This window comes from Saccopteryx leptura, chromosome 1 (assembly GCF_036850995.1).
Source record: "Saccopteryx leptura isolate mSacLep1 chromosome 1, mSacLep1_pri_phased_curated, whole genome shotgun sequence".
Classification (NCBI taxonomy): Eukaryota; Metazoa; Chordata; class Mammalia; order Chiroptera; family Emballonuridae; genus Saccopteryx; species Saccopteryx leptura.
The window spans coordinates 170456522-170481747 of NC_089503.1; the positions used below are offsets into that span (position 1 = coordinate 170456522).

The window sequence follows — 25226 nt, forward strand, 5'->3', positions numbered from 1 at the left end:
TGGAAATTCAAAGACAGCCAGGGGTTAGAGACTCCCAGAAGGATCTGATTATTTCCATACATTAGGCTTATTGTTATTATTACCATCATCATCATCTTGAATAACAATATTATTTAGTGTGCATTTTATTATAGGCATGGTCCTAAGCCCCACTGGGTATTTATTTCTCGTGGACTCAGCCAAATAAGCCCTCAGAAGGTAAATCTCCCCATTTTCCCACAAAGTAACTGAGGCTTGAAGAAGTGAAGAAATTTGTCGAAGGTCACACTGCTGGTACCAGGCAGAACCATCATTTACAACAAGGTCGAAGTAGCCCTTGTCAATCATGGACATTTGTGGGTCCCCTGTCAGACCTGCAGAACAGAGTTTCTAGGGTTTGGGTCCAGGTGTCTGTAAATTTGCATGTTCAACAAACTCACTCATTTTTTTCTTGTGTTCACTGAAGTTTGAGAGTCCATACTAGGAAGAAAGAGGAAATACATCAGTAAGGGAGTCACAGAAAACAGATGGCATGGTCAACCTGGGATAATTCCAGAAGGGTTTAGACTAATTGAAGTACCTAGGGGACCCACAAGAGGTCATGCGGGAACCCAGAGGGAGGCGCTGCAGAGAGGTTTACTGCCCGGGGCCCACAGGACAGGTGCAGGATGAGAAGATGGAGAGGCAGGTCAGGAGCCTTCCCAGCAAGCAGCAGTGACCTTTGACAAAGGAATGTAGTCAGAACAAGGCTGAAGGTGTTGGTCATTTGGAGGACAATTATTCTATCCTCATGTTCCAAGGGTTTCGGTGCTAAAACCTTTAGTCACCTTGAAAACAAAAAATCTTTTACCTGACATAGTGGGTGAAAAGCAGGGTGCTACTTGATGACACGGTAATGAGTACTTCATTAACTAGCAAGAAGACATCCATAATTTATCCCAGAAGTTACACCATAGGCTCTGACTTATGGTCAGCATTTACATAAAAAGAGAATCAGAGTTCTCCCATCTGTAGGAAGCCTTTTGCTTTATTGACCCTGATCTCCCTAATTCTGCTCTCTCAGGTCAGGCGTGACTCAGACCCAGTGCCTCTGGCTGCAGGTGTCTCCTTCTCTATCCATTATTCAGGTCCTGGAGATGCTCTGTACTCAACTGTGGTTATTACATCACCTCTTCTCTGGTCTACACCAAGTTCTCCTTCCCTATACAGAAACACCTCGACGAAGCTCAAATCACTTACAATCACTCAATTTAAGAACCAGAAGGGATCCGCAGGGCCTATAATTCAATTCCTTGTTCTAACAGATAACCGAGGCCCAGTCAAGGGAAAGACACTTAGCCAAGGTCATAAGAAGTAGCGAACCCAACTCAAATTGTTGTTGGATTCATCTCATCAGGCTGACTCAGCAAACTACCCCATGTTAACAAGGTTTCCTTTGTTTCTTTGTTCCTTGTATTTTTAAAGTCACATTGGCTTCTAAAAATAAGAAGAAACACATACACACACAAGAGTGGGTACCGACCAATATTTCAAAGATAGTATTTCTGAAATATAAGGGCATAAAAAAAGAAGGGGAGGGGAGGATTTCTGAGCCTAATGTGTAAAATGCCACCCAGAGAAGTTAATCATAATCCAATCACATGCAATATTTATCACACGTTATGGTAACAATGACTTTAAAGCTATTTGAATAACAAGATACTGACTGGGTTTTTTTTGTCAGGTATAGCTCCACCATGTCTGGAATTTTCAATATATCTCGTGGTAGAAAAATATAAGCAATCATTAAGCCTTTGATTGAGACCATACAGTTTACTTAAATAGATACATAACTTATACAACCCCAAGCAGATAGCCGAGTCACTAGAAGGCGGTCACATGCCTGTGGCTGTGTGGATATCTAAATGGCATGGGAGTCTTTCGCACGTTTTTCTTTCTCAGGCGAGTGTTCTCATTGTGATAGCTTATGTTTATTCTGGGCTTCAAAAATTAAGTAGGCATTTTGTTCCCGGGGCAACACAGGCAGTGAGAATGTGGTCTGCTAAGAAAGAAAAAGGAAAAAAAAAAAAAGAACTGATTAAAATGTCAGTTGACTTTGTTCACAAAAACAGTATTTCCACGAGAGGACCATAAACCATTAGGGACCTAAACTTGAGATTTTTGGCTACAATGAACATGTTCAAAGTCAAGTGAAAAGTCACCAGAGCCTTTGCACCTACTGAAATTGTTGGGATGCTCTCTTATTGATGGTGGCCCAGGTTGTGCTCGGCACATCACATATATTGTCTATAATCCTCCTTCAAACCCTGTATAAAAGAAATTATAGGCCCTGGCTCAGTGGTAGAACATCAGCCCAGTGTGTGGAAGTCCTGGGTTCGATTCCTGGCCAGGGCACACAGGAGAAGCACCCATCTGCTTCTCTACCCTTCCCCTTCTCCTTTTTCTTTATCTCTCTCTTCCCCTCCCGCAGCCAAGGCTCCATTGGAGCAAAGTTGGCCTGGGTGCTGAGGATGGCTCCATGGCCTCCACCTCAGGCACTAGAATGACTCCAGTTGCAACAGAGAAACACCCCAGATGAGCTGAGCATTGCCCCCTAGCGGGCATGCCGGGTGGATCCCGATCAGGCACCTGGGGAATTTGTCTCTGCTTCCTCACTTCTCACTTCTGAAAAATACCAAAAAAAAAGAAAAAAGAAAAAAGAAAAGAAAAAAAAAGAGGAATTATAAGCCAGCTTTCCAGCTGAGGAAATAGCTCAGAACCATTTGAAGAGGAAAGCCAGCCCATAGAGCTAACAATGACAGCATCTACACTCAAATTCAGGATGTCTTGCTCCAGTGTCCAAGCTGTACCCTTGAACTACATTGCCCTGTTACACAGTCTATAAAATACTCATGCACCATTGCAAAATGGGTGGTTTGAAATGATGCCAGGCAAACAAGTGATGCTATGATATCCTAATAATAACGTGCAATATTCTTTTCTACTATTATTATTTTGTTTTTGGAGGAAGGAGGAACCACTTTTGCTTGTTGACTGCTGCTAACTCCCCTATGCAGTAAATATTATGTAAACTAATTCAGCACGCAAGGAAGTTCAGTGTCAGTGATATGACTACTTTGTCTAGGACCATACTTTACGAAGAACTGAAGCCAAGATTTAAATCCTGTCTTGTCCAGTTTACAGCTGGTACTGTAAAGACTGTTTTAAGCCTCAAAATCTAGAAAGCGACTCGCTTTAAACTATATTTACACCAGAAAATGCTTCAACAGATGCCTAATATATGTTGTTGATAACAGCAGCATGAAGTAGATGCCTTAGGAAACAAAGAGAAAAAAAAGATTAAACATTGTCTCCTGATCTCAAGGCACTGGAAAATCAGAAGGAGAATTGAAAAAAGTGATCAAACCATTATGGCAGAAAATGTTCAATTAGTGTCCCTAAATAAGAACAAATACTATGTGCTTCCATTGCAGATGAAAGACTACCTCCCAACTGAGTGGTTAGGGTGTCCTATGATGGGGTTCCTGAATAATGGACTTTGACTGCATAGTCCAGGTTGGCAAGACTGGCATCATGGGCAAGAAGAAGAGTGTGACAGTACCAAGTCAGTGTAAGTATGCTGTGTATGCAGGAAAACATCATGAGACAATATTACAAAGATCATCTGTGGGCATATCAAAAGTTTCAACTTTCAGGCTAACAAATATGGTCATCATAGCAGGTCTTGGGGGCTACAGAAGCTATTATAATATAGGAAAGAAACAATCTAGGGTATACACAAGGCAGCCTTGTGTACATGGGCCTCGAGTGTTTAAATATCAGTCTAGAAATCAGTTATGAGTCAGTATTAATGCTGATTACAATGCTGTGTAGGTCTGCAGGCTAGCAGCAGAGACTGAGAAGAACTGTCAATACCAGGAAGCCAAGGATAAATCACCAGGAACTCTCAAGTGACTAGTAGTGGAACATCTCAGTAACATGCACATCAAAGCTTCTGGTCGACATTCACAAATTTGGACATGGAGTGGAGATATGAGTTGGCTTGGAATTACGATTTGGGGTTTATTCTGCATACAGTTGGGGGGTAAACAATGAAATACCAGAGAGGAAGATAAACTCAGGATGAGCCCACTTTCAAGAAGCAAGGAAAGAGATGGAGCTACCAATTAAAAACCACTGAGAAGGGAACTAGGGCAAAAAGAGCAAAGGGGAGCCAGGCAAGCAGGTAAAAGGGTATCCATGACATAAAATGCTGCAGACGTTGAGAGGATGAGGAACACAGGGTCACCCGACGTGGCAGAGGGAAAACTGTCTCTCAGGAGGCTGGAAGCGTGAGGTCAGAGTGCAAGCCACCCTGAGAAAGGAGACAGACAGACAGAATGAGCTCATGGACGTAGCTAGGTCTAGGTGGGTTAATTTTTTTATTAAGCATGTGGGAGCACATGAGAAGAGGCAGTAGCCAGGAAGCGACTGCATGTCCTGAATTCTTTCACATTAATTAGCATTTATTCACGCTCGACTCCATAAATGTGTGCCTCTTTCCACTAGTACATGTGCCAAGCATGTGCCAATGTCCTTGAGCAATGAAGACAGTGCTCTCACCTTTTGCTCCTCGTATAATCTTGCAAACCATCGTTGAAAACCCACTTTTCCTTCTTTGATTGTTTTTCTGCAAACATACATTTCTCAAGCACTTACAATTTGAGAAAAATTAACAACAAACAAGGAGCAAATAAAATAACAATAAAGAATAATAGGTAAACATGTTCACTAGAAAGTATACAATACTCTACACGCATTATCTCCTTGAACCTCTAAAAACCACGTTTTGGACAACAAATCCTTGTTTTATTTCTGGATTGCATTCGATACATGACTGTGCAGTAATTTCCCTCTTTCTTAGAAAATGGATAATAGATTCACTATCAAGGACCTGCTATAAAGACCTAGTTATTCCCCCATTCATCCCCTCCATTCCTCTACCCCTTCTTTCATTCATTTACTCATTCATTTATAGTCATTCATTTATTCACCAAATATGCCTACACTATGCCTGGTAATGGGCAAGATAAAACCTAAGCCCTTTATCGTTCACTTTGTGATAAATAATATAGATAGATAGAACTATAAAGAGAAATATATATATTTAGATAGATATAGTCAAATAAACCAAACCCCATATTTCAATTAATGGAAATTTTTAAAAGTCCTGATCAATAAGAAAAGAAAAAGGTACTTGCCTTTTACATTAAAAAATTTTACTCATCTAATAAAGATGCTCAATCATTCCTTACCACAAAAACACATATGCTTATAGCAGTATAAAAAAATTCAATTGGAAAATTTTAAATTAGGCACATTTCTAATTTAATGCCTTATTATCTTTGCCATTGCATGTGCATACAGTTATCTAATAAGCAAAATGTGTAGAACAAGGAAGAAGAGCCCTGCCCTCAGGGAATTTATAATATATTCTAATGTATTCTAATGGTGTGTGAAATATACATCTAAAGTCAAGAATTTGTCAAAATTTCTTAACTGGAAGATGCTGATAACTATGTCTGAGTATGCATCTAAAATATTTCTGCCATAGGGGAAAAATATGTCTTTATTCACCAATGCTCATATATTGTATATAAAAGCTTCCTTAGGTCCTGCTAGAAAAATAATTAATAGAAATACTTTGAGAAAATAATGTGGCACAGCCCTGTTGTTGAGTTTATTTTTTGTATTGCTTTTTTTTACCTCAATGATATCATTAGATAAGTAGGTGGAAAACTTATTTATAGTATTTGTTTTTAAAGCCGTGATTGGGGGGGGGGAGCTGTTTTTTTTTTTTCTTGCTTTTTTAAGGTCCACCTAACAGGGTAAATTTGAATGTCAGAGCCCAAATTGGGTGGTAAAAATGACACTGCTCTAGCAGTCAAGGGACCTGGGTTTTGGTCCTAGCTCTATATGATCTTAAGTGAACACCACTTCTGTCAGCCTCTGAGACCATCCCTTTTTATAAAGGAGATGTCATCCCCCATACACTGGTCACAGATCAATAGCAGTGGTAGTTCTATAAACTCCAAAGACTATGGAGCCAAGCAGGTACAAGGCTGGTATAAGCAATCTGGAGTCAGGGACTCCATGGTGAAAGCAGCCTCATCTAAATTCATTCAAATTCTAGTAACTGTGCAGACCAACCAAAAAACAAAGCACGTTTCCAGCCTGCAAATTGCCCATTAGCATAAACTGCATTGGATGACAGCAGTGGTAATTTCTGGTTCTAAACCGGAGGGTCTATAGTGTTGAGCCCCTCTTAGAACTCTGCCCTTTCCAAACCCTTGCTCCCTGGACTCTAAAGTCCCAGAGGAATTCAGTAGTTCGGGCCAAAGTACCACATGACTAGTTTCTAATAATTCTGACAGTAAAGGTACAAACAGAGAAGTAGTTACATTTTCCCTCTCCAACATAATTCTTTATAACTGTCAAAACGTATTCTTTGTCCTTCCTGGACACTTAAAGGTATAATCTTTAGTTTGAAAAGAATGTGTCATTTGACGACGATAGCAGGGAAAAGTTAGATTTATAAAACAGAATGACGCACTGCGTTCTTTTCCCCTTACCAACATCTCTGACTTTGGCACTAGATTCCCACAGAGCTTAGTGGATCTGACCCAGGGTCGGATTATCTAAAGACCAGCTAAGAAATGTGCTTGGGTAGCAACCAAGCTAGCCAAGCTAGGACATTAATACCCTTTCTTTCCTTCTTCTTTCCTTCTTTCCTTCTTTCCTCCTTTCCTCCTTTCCTTCCTTCCCCCTCTCCCTCCCTCCCTCCCTCCCTCCCTCCCTCCCTCCTTTCCTTCCTTCCTTCCTTCCTTCCTTCCTTCCTTCCTTCCTTCCTTCCTTCCTTCCTTCCTTCCTTCCTTCCTTCCTTCCTTCCTTCCTTCCTTCTTTCCTCCCTTCCTTCCTTTTTTGAAATAAGCTGATATTTGATGTTTTCAAAAAAGGGAGGAAAAAATAAAGTAGTCTTAGGTTAAAAAAACAAAAATGGAACTCTTAATTTTTTACACTATCTTGTAGTTGGGTCATGTTTTTATTTGTAATTACCTTAATGTAGGAGCAAAGAGGTAGACATTTTAGTACTCAACCTGGTTTCTAAGGGTCATAACCTGTTCTTGATGTGACCATTTGAGTGAACCAAACACGTCAAACATTCAATTCAGGATGTGAAAAAAAATCTTAATCAAGGAAATTACAATTTTAAGCAAAGAAAATTTGCTTTTCTGTAATATTCTTAGTAAAAGAACATAAACTGTTTTGCCTCCAAGAGATAAAAAATAGAAACTTGGATGGTTTACCAAGCAGATCAGAAATGCACCATGAGATCCATGCAGGCACAGCTTGTTCTTGGTTTAAAACTTCCACCAGAAAGACAATGATCTAATTTAAGCAACAGATAGTTTTGTATACTCCATGGCCCGCCCAGATGTAGATGCAATATATTTCTTAGAGAATTCATTTCTGCATTCCTGACTCCACTGAAGGGTATGGAACAAATACCTCAGGGACTTCCCTACTTTGGATAAAAATGATAACTGTGGTTAGTTTTAAAAATATGTTAGAGCCCTGGCTGGTTGGCACAGTGGTCGTGCATCGGCCCTGCATGTGGAAGTCCCAGGTTCAATGTTTGGTCAGGGGACACAGAAGAAATGACCATCTGCTTTTCCACTTCTCCCCCTTCTCTCTCTCTCTCTTTCTCTCTCTCTCTCTTCCACTCATGGCTCTTTTGAGCAACTTGGTCCCAGGCACTGAGGATGGCACCATGACCTCACCTCAGGTGCTAAAATAGTTTGGTTGCCGAGCAACAGAGCAATGGCCCCAGATGCGCAGATCATCACTTGCTTATCGGGTGGATACTGGTCGGGGCACATGTGGGAATTTATCTCTCTGCCTCATTGCCTCTCACTTAATAGAAACAGATAAATAAATACATTTGTATCAGTGGTATTTGATAGATGTAATCAAAATTAAAAAATAAGGAATTAAGCCCTGGCCGGTTGGCTCAGTGGTAGAGCGTCGGCCTGGCGTGCAGAAGTCCTGGGTTCGATTCCCGGCCAGGGCACACAGGAGAAGCACCCATCTGCTTCTCCACCCCCCCTCCTTCCTCTCTGTCTCTCTCTTCCCCTCCCACAGCCAAGGCTCCATTGGAGCAAAAAGATGGCCCGGGCGCTGGGGATGGCTCCTTGGCCTCTGCCCCAGGTGCTAGAGTGGCTCTGGTCGCAACAGAGCAATGCCCCGGAGGGGCAGAGCGTCGCCCCCTGGTGGGCAGAGCATCGCCCCCTAGTGGGTGTGCGGGTGGATCCTGGTCGGGCGCATGCGGGAGTCTGTCTGACAGTCTCTCCCTGTTTCCAGCTTCAGAAAAATACAAAATAATAATAATAATAATAATAATAATAATAAGGAATTAAACAAAGAAGATATTAGGGCGTCAATAAATATCCAAAAGGTAGAAAATAAAACACTCATCAATCTCCAACAAACAGTTCCCTAAATTCCTTCCAAAATGAAAAGGTCAGACTTAGATCATTTTTGAGAAAACAGCTATATAGATCAGCTTGTTCTGAGGCTTAAAAAAATAAAAAGCACAGTGGGGGGTAAATGGTACAGATAGGCTCATGCACCTTTATAGCTCATGTGGTACAAGATCCCGACACGTTCCTCAGTACAGGTACTGTTTCAGATGCTGTTCCAGTCACAGAATGTCCAAGTGTGAAAGGGACTCTGTACATTAAATGTAGGTGTGAGGTGATTCTAACAAGAAAAATAACAAAGCAGGATTTCATATCAAAGTACAATGTCATTTTATATATTATTTCATTTAATCTTCATGTCAATTCTATAAAAGGGATATTTAGCCATAATTTAGAGATGGAAGCATTCACAGCCTTAAAATAGCACTTGGCTGATGAGTGGTCAAGTCAGGATTTGAACCCAAATATAGATGTTCTGACCTCAGAACCAGTGCACTTAGCCTCTGTGCTACTTTGAAAGAACTTGGTCATGAACCGGTTCTCAAGGTGACAGAATAAGTGTCCGTAGCTCCCCCGCCCCAGCCTCCTGCCCCCCACCGGCTCCCATTTCTTTGGGCTTTGGAAGGTGACTTTGTCAGAAAGCACAGGTTTAGGTTCCTTTCAAGAGGATGATTCGCCCCAGGTCACAAGTTTGCAGCAGGGACCACAGCGTTGCTCACAAGAGAGCACTGCCCATGTCACAGATGTGAAAGCACACGATGTTCCATCACATTACAGCCTGCGGTGGCAGGTTAGGAACTGACGGCATGGCACCATTCATATGAAATTCGAAACTTCAGCCTCCTCCGCAGATCAGTCACCCTGGGCCCTCATCCTGTTACCCTTGCACTTTATGAATGAAACTCTTGGCTGCTACGCCCTCCCAACCTGTCTCCCCCCTCCTCTGCAAGGAGCATACTGGACACTCTGTTAAAGACACTGCTTCAAAATCATTGTCAAAAATGAAGACTCTGAAGGCATGTGAGAAACTGTGATTATCTATTAATGAGAAGGGCTAGAATAAATCACTAAGATGACTGAGTGATAAAAATGAGACCTGGAAATGGGTATGAACAGGCTCTTACAGGGTGTGCCAACACTCAAAGTGGTGGGACGGTGAATGAGCTCTTTTCTTTTTCTCGTTTTTAATCATTGCTGAAAATAAAAAATGTGACCATGGGAATGATTGCCTTATGTCCAGTTTGCCTTCTGCATCTGCCATTCATCTAGTTATTGTGTCATGAGCAGGGTGTCTGGGTTCCAAGATCCGTTGCCTCTTAGATTTCTCATTCCTCCTGTGTACATTCATCTGTCTTACCCCACTGGTTACTTTGTAATTATGGTAATGATTTTTGTTGCTAGCTCTTGGGCTCTGCCACTGTAGAACCATGGCCCAATGGACCACATGACTTGACTGTCCCATAAGAACGTCAACTTCAAATGTTACCACCCTTCCCCACACCTGTTCCTTTCCCCAGGTTCTTCATGCTGGTGACGCACACAGCTCGCCATCAAACTGCACAAACCTGACCCATAGCTTCCTTCCTACAGAATTTATTTATTTATTTTATTTTATTTTGTATTTTTTTCTGAAGTTGGAAACGGGGAGGCAGTCAGACAGACTCCCGCATGCGCCCGACCAGGATCCACCTGGCACACTCACCAGGGGGCGATGCTCTGCCCATCTGGGGCATTGCTCTGTTGCAACCAGAGCCATTCTAGCGCCTGAGTCAGAGGCCATAGAGCCACCCCCAGCACCCGGGCCAACTTTGCTCCAGTGGAGCCTTGGCTATGGGAGGGGAAGAGAGAGACAGAGCGGAAGGAGAAGGGGAGGGGTGGAGAAGCAGATGGGCGCTTCTCCTGTGTGCCCTGGCCAGGAATTGAACCCGGGACTTCTGCACGCCAGGCCGACGCTCTACCACTGAGCCAACTGGCCAGGGCCCCTTCCTACAGAATTTAGATGCTATGTCTTTTTTTTAAATATCACCCCCAACTTGTCCCCCATCACCTTGCTCATTGTGACAACTGAGGGTACTCTCCCCTCTCACCAACACCATTGCAAAAAGCCTGACCTCACTTTAATTCTTCCCCGTGAAGTTAGCGTGTTCACTTTCAAATGACAAGCTCTTCCTGCCACTCTTTTATAAAAATCCTTCTAATAGCTTGCCGTTACTTTTAAGATGAAGGCCAAACTAGTTCATATGTTTCTAAGGCCCCTCTGACTTGACCTCAGCCTACATTTAGGCTGCTTTCTCCTTGCTATCACCTCTCTCTTCCCTTGCAGCCGCATTACTAACTACACTGAGCCCCACTAACCGTGATCCATGGCTTTCAGCTCTCCAGTAATACTCTGTCCTTTGTGCAATACAGTAGACCCTCCCCACTCCGCTTTCAACACAAATTTCCCCTGATACATCCGAGTCTCCATCCTTTGGGACTTCCCTCAGGGGATCCAAGGACGCTGGGCCCATCTTACCGTAGCACTCTGCTACAACTGCCTATTCTTGGGTCTGTACTCCTTCCCTGGGCCTCAGACACTGAGAACTAACACGGTGTCTTATTCATTGTTGTATATCCCTAGCACAGTCCCCCCTATAGCTTATTATAACATCAGTAAATGTTGAATGGAAATTTCTAAAGATTAAGACCTATTCCAATAGTCAGTGTGGTAGCACAGAAAACATTTAGATACATGAATAAATTCATTCAATATACTTATGCGTGTGTGTGTGTGGGGTGTGTGTGTGTGTGTGTGTGTGTGTGTGTGTGTATGTATGACTCCTCCCTGTTAGTAGTAAGTTTTCCTGGAATTCAGGAAGTAAAGGGATATTACATGAGTTCCAAATAGGTATTACACCAGAAGGGGGGGGGTCCAATTCACCGAATCCTGCTAATGGAGGAAGTGGTGATGATCATGGCACCACTGAGGGACAAGGACCCTCGTAGGGGCTGCACCAAGGGGAAAATGTGGAACCACAAGTGTTCACAACACCTGGGCAGCACATGCTCTCAGGAGGGGAAGGCAGAGCTAAGAAGTTCTAAGGTAAACAAGGCCACCTCCAGGCATTCTAACTGCAGCTCTGTCTCCATACCCAGCATCTCTTCACCTCTCAGAGTGCATCTATCACTGCTCTGCCTTTATCCTCCCCTCCGCCCCGCCAGGCACGACCGACATGATCTACGATAAGGAGCGTAATTCACTGGTGCGGCTTGCCCATACAGGCCATAATCGGCGGTGACGTATTTTGTGACATTCCTGTATAAAAGATGATGGACGTAAATAACACGCATTGTATATGACGGGGTAATAGAATGGAAAGCGCCACCAATCTCCTCCTCTGGCAGAGAGGATACCGCTAGGATTTCCGTCTGAGCGGGATGGCACTCGGTGGGGAAGCTGAACTTCGGCCTGGCAGCTCGCCCCTTCCCCAGTAGAACCCAGACGTCTCACTATAAGTCCAGCAATGCATGAAGACCTTCTCAACAACAGCTAATGGTGCATGTCCACAAATCTTTACTGCCTCAAATTCAACACCCAGAGGGTTCCTTTAGTTTTCATTCTACCCGTTTCATCACAGAGGTTTTCCTTTTAATATGTTATAGGCTACTGAAGACCATTGATAAGAATCAGCAAGGTATTTGTTCAAAGGACAACAGACCTGGAGTCAAATCTAAGTCCGAATTCTGACTCCATTGCTCAACAATGACAGCAAGTCCTCACATAACGTCTTCCGTAGGTTCTTGAAACTGAGAGGAACCGAAGAGTAATGAAACCGGTTTTGCCGCAGAGTGCTTGAGATAAGCAAGTTCCTATAGCAGGGGTTGGGAAACTTTTTGGCTGAGAGAGCCATGAACGCCACATATTTTAAAATGTAATTCCATGAGAGCCATACAACGACCCGTGTACCTTACGCATTATCCAATAAAAATTTGGTGTTGTCCCAGAGGATAGCTGTGATTGGCTCCAGCCACCGGCAACCACGAACATGAGCGGTAGGAAATGAATGGATTGTATTTAATACATGAGAATGTTCTATATTTTTAACATTTTTTTTTATTTTTTATTTTTATTTTTTATTTTTCTGAAGCTGGAAATGGGGAGAGACAGTCAGACAGACTCCTGCATGCGCCCGACCGGGATCCACCCCGCACGCCCACCAGGGGGCGACGCTCTGCCCACCAGGGGGCGATGCTCTGCCCCTCCAGGGCGTCGCTCTGCCGTGACCAGAGCCACTCTAGCGCCTGGGGCAGAGGCCAAGGAGCCATTCCCAGCGCCCGGGCCATCTTTGCTCCAATGGAGCCTTGGCTGCGGGAGGGGAAGAGAGAGACAGAGAGGAAGGAGGGGGGGTGGAGAAGCAAATGGGTGCTTCTCCTATGTGCCCTGGCCGGGAATCGAACCCAGGTCCCCCGCACGCCAGGCCGACGCTCTACCGCTGAGCCAACTGGCCAGGGCCAACATTTTTTTTTTATTAAATATTTGTCTGCGAGCCAGATGCAGCCATCAAAAGAGCCACATCTGGCTCGCAAGCCATAGGTTCCCGACCCCTGTCCTGTAGCATCTCATTTCGAGGATAGCTGCTGTATATTATATTACTGTTGGATAGTCATGGGGACTTAGTTTCTAGTTGTTGGGGTTTTTTTTTTGTTTGTTTGTTTTATTGACTTTGTTGAGGGTGACACTGCTTTGCCAAACCAGATAGATTTCAAGTGTACAATTCAATAAAACACCAGCTGCACAGGGCACTGTGTGCACTCTGCCCCAAGCAAAGTCTCTTTCTGTCCCTGTTTGCTGCTTCTTTGCTCACCTCGGGGACTCAGATTCTCATTCTTGAAAGTGGAGATCTTATCTTACTCATTTCTGAAGACCCAGCATCTAACACATTGCGGTTGTCCTATTGCAATGGTTCACATCCTCTCTATCTCCCCCCCTCTCTCTCTCCCCCTACACACACACACTTTAGCATTTGCTCTGCCAAAAGCCAGATGGCATGTTTCCTGAGATCTCAAACTGCAGAAGGACACATGTGCTCTCTAGTTCATTATCCCCCCGCCCCTGACTTAGGAATACAACCAGGGATGCACCACTAGTCAGACCCCCCGTTGCCTGCGGACTTAAATTCGAACAACTGCTTCCTTCCCCCACCTGGTGCCTGTCACTGCAAACTAATTATCAGAAGGACAATGAGCTGAGACCTGTACCCATGAATATGTACCGAGGAGCCACTGAAGGTATCTGGTCTCAGATCTGGGGAAATTATAAAAGTGACCAAGCAGAGAAATGCGTTGGAAGTCGTCACAGATTGACTCCTTGAGAAACAGATTCTGGGATTTGTGCACTAGAGGTCTGTTAGGGAGCGCTCATAAAATTGTGGGAATAAAACAGGAAGGGAAGGAGCAGTCAGAGGCAGCAGGTGCCACGTGGAGCTCCAGAATCCAGTGATCCTTCACATTTGTCTCCATTTGAGGCGAAGAAGCCGAGCACCAGATCTACGGAGTCCTAGGTCACCTAGCAGCAGGGCACCAGCTCTTGTTGCTCTCCTCTGCCCACCCCACAGGCCAGAGGCTGGGTGATGCTAAGGCAGTTCTGGATCAGGAGACCCTACCCAGGCCCCAACAGACTGCAGACATACAGGAGAGGTGGCCCATAGGCTGAAATGCACAGCACGTCTACCACAAAACCTTACTGCTTGGATTAAAAACATATCTTCCTCTGCTTTGAGGGACATTTAGTTGGGATTAGACCCACAAAGAAGGAAAAAGCCAGAAATAGCAAAGCCAGAGGCTCATTACTCAAGCCTGATGAACACAATAGAATTGAGACACCCTAAACTTTTGCATAGGACAGTGGTCGGCAAACTCATTAGTCAACAGAACCAAATATCAACAGTATAACGATCGAAATTTCTTTTGAGAGCCAAATTTTTAAAACTTCAACTATATAGGTAGGTACATTGTTATTAACTTAATTAGGGTGCTCCTAAGCTGGCCAAAGAGCCTCACTCAAGGGGTCAAAGAGCCGCATGTGGCTTGCGAACCGCGGTTTGCCGACCACAGGCATAGGATCCCAGGTGTGGCAGTAGGTCCTCAAGGGGGCAAAGTGAAGTAGCAAGGCTGATCATGGCCCTTCCTTCCCCTCAAAGCTGCTCCACTCAGCGTGAACAGGACACCATCAGCACAATGCCAGCACACAAATCTGGACTGTGCAGAAATCCCTTCTGTAGTAGTTACTCACCTGTTATTTGTATCTTTGCTATGATTAGGAACCTTAAACTTTTGATAGTTATATTCTGAAGGGTGATACATTTATCCAATTCACCTTCAAAAGACTTCCACTATCTTTAGGAAGGACTATTAGTTACAGTCTTACTTACTTTTTGAACCCTAATGGATTTAAAATTATCTTAACACATCTTCCTAATGATCTAGTCACAAATGTTAAGGTTATTAGAAGTACCTCTGAGGTCAGCAACAGGGAGGTGAGACTCATCTAGGCAGATGTTGAAGAGCATAATAAAAGGTGAGGATTCAATATCTTGGAAATGACCTTGGCCAAGTGGCTTATCTCTCCCGAGACTCAGTATTTTCATCTGTACAAAGGGCATATTAATGTACCACCGGGTAATGTTAAAGATCAATGAATCGCTATATGGACAGGGACTAGCAGCCAACATGTTATATGCACCTCACTCAGAATAATGTTAGTTTCTTTCACTCTGTCGCCTTCTACATAAACCCACTGAGGAATTTTCTAACAATGAGTCTTAAAAAAAAAATAGATATATGATGTTTCTATAGCTCAGATTTATAGCAAAAAATAAAAAAGTACTTGAAGAGGGCTAATGCAAAAGCAATTGTGTGACTCATGAACCATAGTCAGTGATTAAACCTTTAATACGACTTGACAGTTTTAATTTTTATATAAATTCCACCAGGGCCTATCATTCACATTATGGATCCCAAGCTTCACAAATGCAATTTAAAAACAACAAAACTGCTTTTAGAGGTGTACTGTCAAAGCGCTGACATTTTCAAAATTGAAAATGCTTCGCGTGTAAGATTTGGAATGGAAAACTTGGCTATTCTTCTCTTCACCTGACAGAAGTTATAAGGATGGGCCTTGGGAATGCCCGGACATTTTTTAAGTTGAGTTATTGACAGGTCAGAACAATTTCTCATGGAATCATACATATTCAGATATAGAATAAGAACTAGCTAGTAATTGATGGAATTTGGTAACACTTACTGAGTTAGGCACTGTGCGTAAATTATTATTATTATTTTAAAATATGAGAGAGAGAGAGAGACAAAGAAAGAGAGAAAGAGGAAGAGAGTGAGAAGAATTAACTTGTTGTTCCACTTGGCTGCTTCTCGTTATGTGCCCTGACCACGAATTGATTCCATGACCTTGGCGCACCAGTGTGATGATTTAGACATTCTATCTACTGAGCCACTCAGCCAGGGCCTATTTCTTTAATTGTCACCAGACCTCCATGGGTCTGTCACCATCATTATCTTCATTTTACCCAAGAGAAAAACTAGTGCAGAGAGAGAGAGAGAGAGATTTGAAGTCTCTTTAATTCCCGATTACTCCCTTATTCTATATTCTACATTATTTCTATAATACAACAAACACACTGTAAGAGGGGGTGTTTTCAAGAGAGAGTAGGCCTACAAAGAATGGATCTGCAAGGTCCCTTAGCAAGTTAGGGATAAGGCAATGAATGGAACTCAATTCCCAGGCTCAAAGTCTGTTTCCCACACCGTATGTCCTTGCTAGGTTGTGGCTCTAGCATAAGAGAGTAGAACATCTTCAGCACAAAAAAGCTTTATATGTTCACAACACAAAACTAGGCATAGTGACTACTGTGACTCATGGGTTTATCAACCACATATATGGGTCCCATAGCTTCCTACTTCAGCACTAAATTCAACTCATGAATTTCAAAATATATAATTTCATGATGCAGTCTAAAACCACTAGCCAAGTTAAAAATAGTAAGCAATATGACTGTCTCGGTCCACCGTAAATAAGAAATATATCTGGTTTGTAGCAATATGTCTATAAAAGAAGAAAGCAGATTACTATTTTAATTTCCCCACTGTTTGCCTAACACAGTTCTTTTTTCATTTGGCAAATACTGATTGAGCACCAACTATGTGCCAGTCACTGCTCAGGGCCTGGGATATATCCCTAAACAGCAAAACAGCAAAAAAAAAACAAAAAAAAAAAAAAAAAAAAACACTACTTGCCTCAGTCCTACCTAGAGAGCAAGGTATAGAGCAACCAAAATAAACTCATTGAGTTGTTGTTGCTTTTAAAGAGCAAGGATGAAAACCATGGATAACAGACACCCCATTCACAAGCTCCTTTTAATAGCCTTTGAAATTTTTCTTATTTCCCTGTATCCTGCAATGGAGGCAACCATACTATTACACGCAGAAGAGTTCCACCAACGCATCAGCTAATATTATTGAATGTCTTCTGCATTTCAGATGCTAAACCAGGCATCGCTACAGCTCAAAAGAGCTCACATCTTACGAGACTGATCAAAGCAAGTAGCAGAAAGAAGGCAGCCGGCATACAGACCACCCAGGTGTACCAAAGCAGGACAGACCACCTTGACACGTGCAAATACGACCGTCTCGTTCCTGCTCCTGGAGTGACCGCTTTGGAAAGCCCGATTGGCCACCAGATAAGAGAGAAATCCCAGGCGAGCAGCAAGCCCCACTCTCTTGCTAGTTTCCAGACAATTCCAGGGGATCATTAATGTGCAAAAAGGAACCGGGTTGGCTAGATTCACATTTATGTCCTGTACAGTGGTATTCAGACACATTGTAAGCAAATGCTGGCCATTTCAAGGTGACAAGCCTTTGATTGAAGAGTCTGGAGGTCGGTAACTCTCATTGGGGGAGGGGGTCACCTGACCCAGCTGTTACCTCAGCTGACAACGAGAACGTTTTTAGAAAGTAAACCTTAATACACTTTAAACAGCCTGGCCGCTATTTCCAAAATAATGAAGACACCCTGTTTTGTCCAGCTTAAAAAATAAATAAAAATAAAAAAGAGAGTAAAAGATTTCACATTTCTATAATTTTATAAGTCCTGTGTGAGCAACTGGTTATGGACCGATTACAAAGGCCTCGGTTTCCAAGCAAACTCAAGAGCACTTAACTATCTATAATTGGGCTTGTAAGATGCCTTTTAAACCCCTTTTCTCTTTTGGTTGGAGAGACAGATACGTACTTGTTACAAGATGACAGAGTAAGTCACTCATGGTGTCGCCACCTGTGAGTAATGACGAGACTCCTTCCTCTCGGGGCATTTCCTTTCCAGGTCTGTCTTCCCGTGTATATATAATATATATATATTAATGCCTAATTTCCATGTTGGTGATCAAAATGCAAGTAAACATGCTCTGCTCTTGGACGGGGAAGAGAGAGAACATTTTAGACACTCTAGAGGAATTTGAGCCTCATCCACATTCTATCTTAACTGATTGATGCGCATCAACACGTGTTTTTGAAAACCAGCCTGTGTTAACTTAGCCCTCAGCAGCACAATTAGATTACTTTCATTAGAAAGGGCTGCTCATTAACTAGTTCTTCATTTTAAAGAATACAAGTTCTGCTCTCAAGATTGCTCTAATTATTTGCAACAACAGTTCAGAACGGGACTAATGATCATCACTAATGAAAGGCCAAATCTCCATTTTATGCCTTTTACCAAACAATGAGATCCTAGCCAAAAATAGCTCTCCAGTGGTCATTTCCCACCTCACGGCCGAATGAAACAAGACTGCCAGAGAAAGGGGTGGGAAATGCGTGGCTGAACACTAAGAAAGTGTTTCTGGTCAGTTTTAACAGGAACTCAGTCTTCTGAACCAATGAGAGAGTTGGGAATATATTCCTTTTTCCTTCTTTGTTTCTCCTTTTAAAAATAATTCTACTCAGATGTCCTTATTCCCTATAACTAATCTCCTGTACAGATATGAGAAAGTGAAATAAAGAAGAAATGAGCCTGACCTGTCATGGCTCAGTAGATAAAGCGTCGATCTGGAATTCTAAAGTCTCTGGTTCAAATCTCCAGCTTGCCAGGTCAAAGCACACATGGGAAGGAACTACTACTATGAGTTGATACTTCCAGGTCTTCCCCTCTCCCTTTTCTCTCTTTCTTCTCTCTCTAAAAACCAATCAATAAAAGTCTTAAAAGAAAAAGGAAGAAGAAGAAGAAGAAGAAGAAGAAGAAGAAGAAGAAGAAGAAGAAGAAGAAGAAGAAGAAGAAGAAAGAGGAGGAGGAGGAGGAGGAGGAGGAGGAGGAGAAAAAGAAAAAGAAAAAAAAGAAGGGGAGGAGAAAGAAATGAACTCTAATCTAATCGTACATTTCTCCTAAGGATAATTAGGGGGGGTTATTAGAATCTTCTGGGGTGGGGGGTGCTGAGGTTTAAGGGAACTGAGAGATGGACTTGTAGAGTTTGAAAATGACTTTTAAGTGATTTTGATCAAACTTTTAGTTGGAAACTCAGGATTTATCTGCTTGGTTTGCTTGATCATGTGTCTTAATCAATTACAAATAGCTCCAATCTCTGTTGTCATAGAACAATACAATTACTAGGAGAGACCATCTGCAGAGTGACTATGTGTGAGGGATGGGCCTAATTATAATTACCCTTTACACACACACACACACACACACACACACACACACACACACACACACGGATGCTAGTGAATGCTATGCTAATTTATTACCTGCATAATTAATAACAATATAATTAACAATAGCCCACTCTTCCTTATAACGTCTATCTCCTTTACAAATGATCTTTTACAAACCCATTTTTTCCCATCTTTTGTTTTTAGTTTAAATAAATCATAATTTAGCTCATTTTACCTCCTCAGCAATCATAGTCCCTGATCTTGTCTTTTGTGTCTGTTGTAGGTCGATAAGTACACCTCCTTGGGCTCCAAGACTAGTTGCCTATGTGTTCATAGTTTCCTGACCCCAGCTAATTATGCTCTTTCAGTTTCTCACCAAATCCTAATCCAATTCTTCTGGGTCCCTTTCCAGTGTCTGGAAAATCCTGTGGTGATATCGAGGGTGACAAACTGTATTCTAAGGGACCCTCTGGGGACTATGTTCCCAATGGACTCCTGCCCAAGCTTTGCTCTGACCCTCCTGATGTTTTCTGCTTTGCACTCAGTCCAAATCATTTCCTACTACGGATTCATAAAATCTCTCGCACCCTTCCTCAAAGAATTAGAATATAAAAAGAATATATTTTATTTTAAAACTCGAAAGCACACTGTTCTTGGCATTCTTCTGCAATCCTGGAGGTTCCCACCACTCTTCGGGGTAATCTCCTTATTTGGCACCCTGCCTCTTGCTTTTGTTTCTCGATCTCTTAGTTAATACAGTTCTTCCTGAGCTAATTACAACTTCATTAGATGAAGCGAGGCCATGAGAAGCAGTGTTCATCCATTCATCACACCCATGGCTTGGAATTCCTTTCCCCCCATGATACTCCTCTGGGAGATTGGCTTTCATATGTTACATCTTATTTATTCTCTCTCTCTCTCTCTCTCTCTCTCTCTCATGTAGAATGTTTTCCCCTAACCTGTTCAAAATATACATGATGCTATAGTTCATTGGTGTCAAGATTTTTCTTTTTTTAGGTCTAAGTAACTTTTGTTTGAGATTAATTAGTTCCTTATAGAGACCTTCATTCTATCTCACTAGGCTAAGTCACAATTTCATGAGTGATAATCAAAGAAACCCTTATATACCTTATTTCTATGAACATAGGAACACATATGCTTATCCTAGAATTTATGGAAAACATATACATATGTATGTATAAAACAGTAAATTTAAATCCTGAGGTTTGATAGAGGAGGAAGTTCATATAACATGCTCTAAGAACAAAGATGTTCTAGTGAACTGCTCTGTGCTTTCCTCACCTTATCTTCATTGTAATTAAAAATATATATGTAAAACAGATGCTTTATCCATGTTTCATGAAGATTACTCCAATTTCTAAAAGATGATTATTTGGCCTTAACTTTCCTTTCTGCCTCCCTCCTCCCTGTCGCCCCAAACCCCCAACAAAAAGCTTACCAGTTGGTTAGTCAGTATGTTATTAGTTCATGGAAATGCTAGTATTATCTAACAGCAAAAATAAAAATCGTGCCCAGGCGAGTCCTGAATTATTCATGCCCTCTGATTTTACATAATTTGGCCATGCCTCTTTTTATTGCTATTTCCGTTTCTATCACTAAACAATTCTCCACTAGGTCCACCTTGGGTTCCTGTGAACAAGGAGATAACACTTGCAAAATGTTCCCTTGGAGACGATGTTCTGAGCTGATGTCCAGACATTTGCAGCCAAAGCCTGGACTACGAAAACAGCCAGGAGTGCCTTCAGTGCCCAGAATAAAAAGTAGAGTATTAACAAGACTTTTTTTTTCTTTTTAATCAAATTTCTTTACAATTTAAAAATCTGTAGTGACAAGAAAGCTCTGGCCAGATTGAACCATCACTGGAATGGCCTTTGAAGACTATCCATTGTCACGCTCTATTTTTCATTTATGAGGACACAGACCCAAGACTTCATTTAAAACACAATCGAGGCACTTAAAATGGTTCTGACATTAGAAGTTACCGATTGGCAATGGCAGACTCTCTGTTCAGTAAGCAGCAGGAAGGAAGGGAAGGATGTATCTGAGCAGGTAGGCATAGGACAGGTAGAGCACGGGAGTAGGGATGCACGCAGCAAAATGACAAGAACCAGTGTGATGAACCCTTAAGAGGCTGATAACTTCACACATTGCAGGCTGGTCCTGGCCTGTGTCTCTCTCATTCAGCAAGCCCTCTGAACCGCATAGGACTTGTGCTCACAGTTGGAGGGCAAAGTGAGTTTCGATGTCAATATCAAGACCAAGCCAGGGAAGTGAAGAGAAAATTAAGACAAAACCAGGCAGGAAATACCAAACAGCCCCAAATGGTTTTGAGAAATGCTTCTTTGAGCAAGAGAAGGTCCCCTTTTTAAAAAATCATGCTTGATTGTTTTTGCTCATTTTCAAAAATGATATTTAGCAAGTCCTTGGTGTCAGCGACTGGCAGTGTAAATGAAACTCTGTGGCAACATTCTTCGAATGTTCGGTGTTAAGTGTGGGAAAGGAAAAAGAAAGACACAGACAGAAATACTGTAACGGAGTGACACGTTCTATTTAAAAACTGTTTGTCAGCTGTAGTTAAGTTGACACTGTCAGCATAGCAACAAATCATAACATCTTGTATGTTCTACTGCGCACTCCAGGCTGTGGTGGCACACAGCATGCCCAGATCGTCGCAGTGGGAGCCGAGGAATGATGCAATCGGTGGAATGGAACAGAACATGTCTGGACTGCTCGTCCCTAAAGGTCAGCCCTCGGGGAAGTGGACAATGCTTGCTGGGCCACTTCTTCCTGTCTATAAAAGAACACTGCTCTTCAGAGCTTTTTCAATGGGATATGAGTGGCCCAGTGACACTAATCAGAGTCCCTCCTTGACCTGCTTTAATTGTTGCAATTTGTGTGGAGACTCAGGGGCTGCAAAAAGGACATTCTCCACCAGACTTGCCTCCTTGTTGGCTTTATACAAGGACAGAAAGGGCAATGATAAGTAACAGGAACTAGAACCAGTATTCCTGGGCTACAGCAGACAAAGCTATGTGTACATCCAACTATACCCTTCCCATTGTCCCTAGACCCAAGACAAGACTGTGTTTTCCAGTCTGGCAGCCAGTATGTCATATGACCAAGCTCCTGTCTGTGAATTATGAGCAACAGTGGCACTTCTACCTCACTTCTGAGAAAACACCTGGACGTGGAGTTGGCTCTTGTCCCACTGGAGTGACTGAGATCAGTGCAATCTTAGTGGCCATGGTTTGGAGACAGTAAATCTATGGGCAGCCTGAGTCTGCTAAACACATGTCAGGGTCAGAGCCAGCCCACTAGCACATTTGCCATGGTCTGTCACATGAGAGAGAAATAAAGGTTCATACCCCTTCACACTATTTTGGAGAATGTCTGTTACAGAAGCTCTTAGTCCAACTCATCCCAATCTGGAATGTCACCTTATGTAGTAGTAGAAAGTTACTCACCCTTTGGAATGGCTTCGCCATCTTTTAAATGGACACCTTTATATTTGCCTTTTTTTTTAAAACCTAATGCAATACAGACATAAATCATTCTGTAAAATACTTTTATACAAACTATTGTAGGAATTCAATTGAAAGACCAATTCTCTCTAACTGGGGTGATCAAGATAACTAAAGAGAAGAACTGGAGATGAATCTTAATAACATGTGGATAGGATTTTAAGTTGCAAAGAGGATGTACAAGGAAGGATAAAAAGCATAGTGTAAAATTAAAAATAGTGCATCTTTCAGCGAATAGCAGAAAAACAGTTTAAGGATAATAAAGGAATCTAGTAAAGGGGATCATGATAAGAAATTAGGCTGGAAGATAAGTTTGAGGGCAGATGATGGGGGTAAGAAAAACGTGAACACTAGAATAATTAATTTTGATTAGTTTTAATGGTGGCAATTTTAATTCCCATACCCATGCTACGTCAGGGATAGTTATTTGCTTCAAGACACCAATCTGTAGAGCTGCACTACTTAGGTCCCGGGACAGCTGTCTTGTGATTTTGATGGAAAGGCCAAGAGAGTTAGAGAGGTGCTCTCAGCACTGTGGAGCACTTGAACCAGTCTGGAAGTGCTAATCTCTAAGATTTCTGTGATAAGAGCTCATTAAATGCTTATTTTTTTAACCAGCGTCAATTGGCATGTCTGTTACTTGCGGCTGAAAGCATTCTTAATGAGTAAACAATATAAAAGGTTAACTTGGCATCACAGAGAATGACCTATCTGGGGAGAGATTTGACCTCAGAAAAGATGACTTAAAAAAACCATTGTGTGATTTCTCAGACACGTGCCTTTCATGCTCACACATCGAAGCCATAGATCCTTGCAAAAAAAAACCATTCTAAGATATATTTATAAAAGCAATCTAGATATTCCCTTTATAAGACACTTTTTGTTTTTGATACTTTGTACTCATTTTATAAGCATAGCATTTTCATCATAGCACTGTTGCATAAAAATTACATATGTATTTAAAAGAAAACCAGCCAGTAGAAGCTTTTGGATGAAAATTTAGGGCTAGGAAAACCCTATTACATCAACTATGTTTCCTTCATAGTTTCACAGAGAAAATTCAGGACGTACAGTATTACATGCCTTACTAAAAGCTGTGACCTAGAACACAGCCCTCTCCTTTTTTCACACACACACAATCACACACACACACAATCACAGTTAGTCCCCTTGCTATCAACCTGATTTTCTTTTATTTCCAATATAAGAAATGCATGAAATTTTATTTTAAAGGCTGATGAGGAAAGGTCAAGTTTTCCTGGCACTACCTCTACTGAGTGCATCTTACCAACAGCATCTATATATAAATATCACATTTAAAATGCAATCTCTGGGCCTGGCCGGTTGGCTCAGCGGTAGAGCATCGGCCTGGTGTGCGGGGGACCCGGGTTCGATTCCCGGCCAGGGCACATAGGAGAAGTGCCCATTTGCTTCTCCACCCCCCTCCCTCCTTCCTCTCTGTCTCTCTCTTCCCCTCCCGCAGCCAGGGCTCCATTGGAGCAAAGATGGCCTGGGTGCTGGGGATGGCTCCTTGGCCTCTGCCCCAGGCGCTAGAGTGGCTCTGGTCGCAACAGAGCGATGCCCCGGAGGGGCAGAGCATCGCCCCCTGGTGGGCAGAGCATTGCCCCTGGTGGGCGTGCCGGGTGGATCCCGGTCGGGTGCATGCGGGAGTCTGTCTGACTGTCTCTCCCTGTTTCCAGCTTCAGAAAAAAAAAAAATGCAATCTCCGAATAACAGCTAGACCAAAAGAACCTATCTAAGCACACACACAAGGAAGCACATTGTCAATATGATTCATTATTTCTGTGACACCCATGCATCGTTTGCTAAATATCTCATGTCATATCATGTCCTATATTTGACCTCCTTCCCTAGATCTAATCTCATATTAAGCAAGGGTTGGAAAGTCAGCCTGAACATGAGCACAATACTACAAAGTAATACCAATGTAATTTATTCTTTCTCTCTCTCTGGATATTATTCCCTCTACATGCCCAAGAATTTTGCTCAGTTAAAGCATGAGAAAAGTTGCTCTATATACTTAGAGATCTCAAAAAGTCAATCTGCTTAGGTAGCTTCTCCAACGTTGAGATGAAGATGGGTAGGAGCAATGGAGAAAATGCTTCGAATACTCTACAACATTTCATTGCATTGAATACACGCTATTGAAGAGATTCCTTTACCTAAAGTAATTCAGTCATTAAAAATGGGGCTATGCAGTAGACTGCACTCAGGAAGGAATTTGTCAATGTACCGAACAATGTCACTCTTTGGTCAGCTCACAGGAAAGCCCACGTGGGTTCCTTAAACCCAGTGGTGCACACAGAGAAAATTCACAGGTGGCAGCTGTTTCAGGCATCATTCCGTAGGAGCGGTAGGGGCGCTCATTCAAACACAGCCTTCCCTTGCTGCCCCCAGTTCAATTCTCACAAGGCACCCGGCCCCTTAGTGAATAGGAACCATTCTTAGTCTGCTGCTGATGGGATGGGAT

At 42.4% G+C, this 25226-nt stretch overlaps 1 protein-coding gene across 25 annotated transcripts in view; it reads right to left on the reverse strand.

Moving 5' to 3' along the window:
• ESRRG (estrogen related receptor gamma) overlaps positions 1-25226 on the reverse strand; it is a 548848-nt gene that overhangs the window by 242359 nt on the left and 281263 nt on the right. The gene's annotated exons all lie outside the window — the stretch shown is intronic.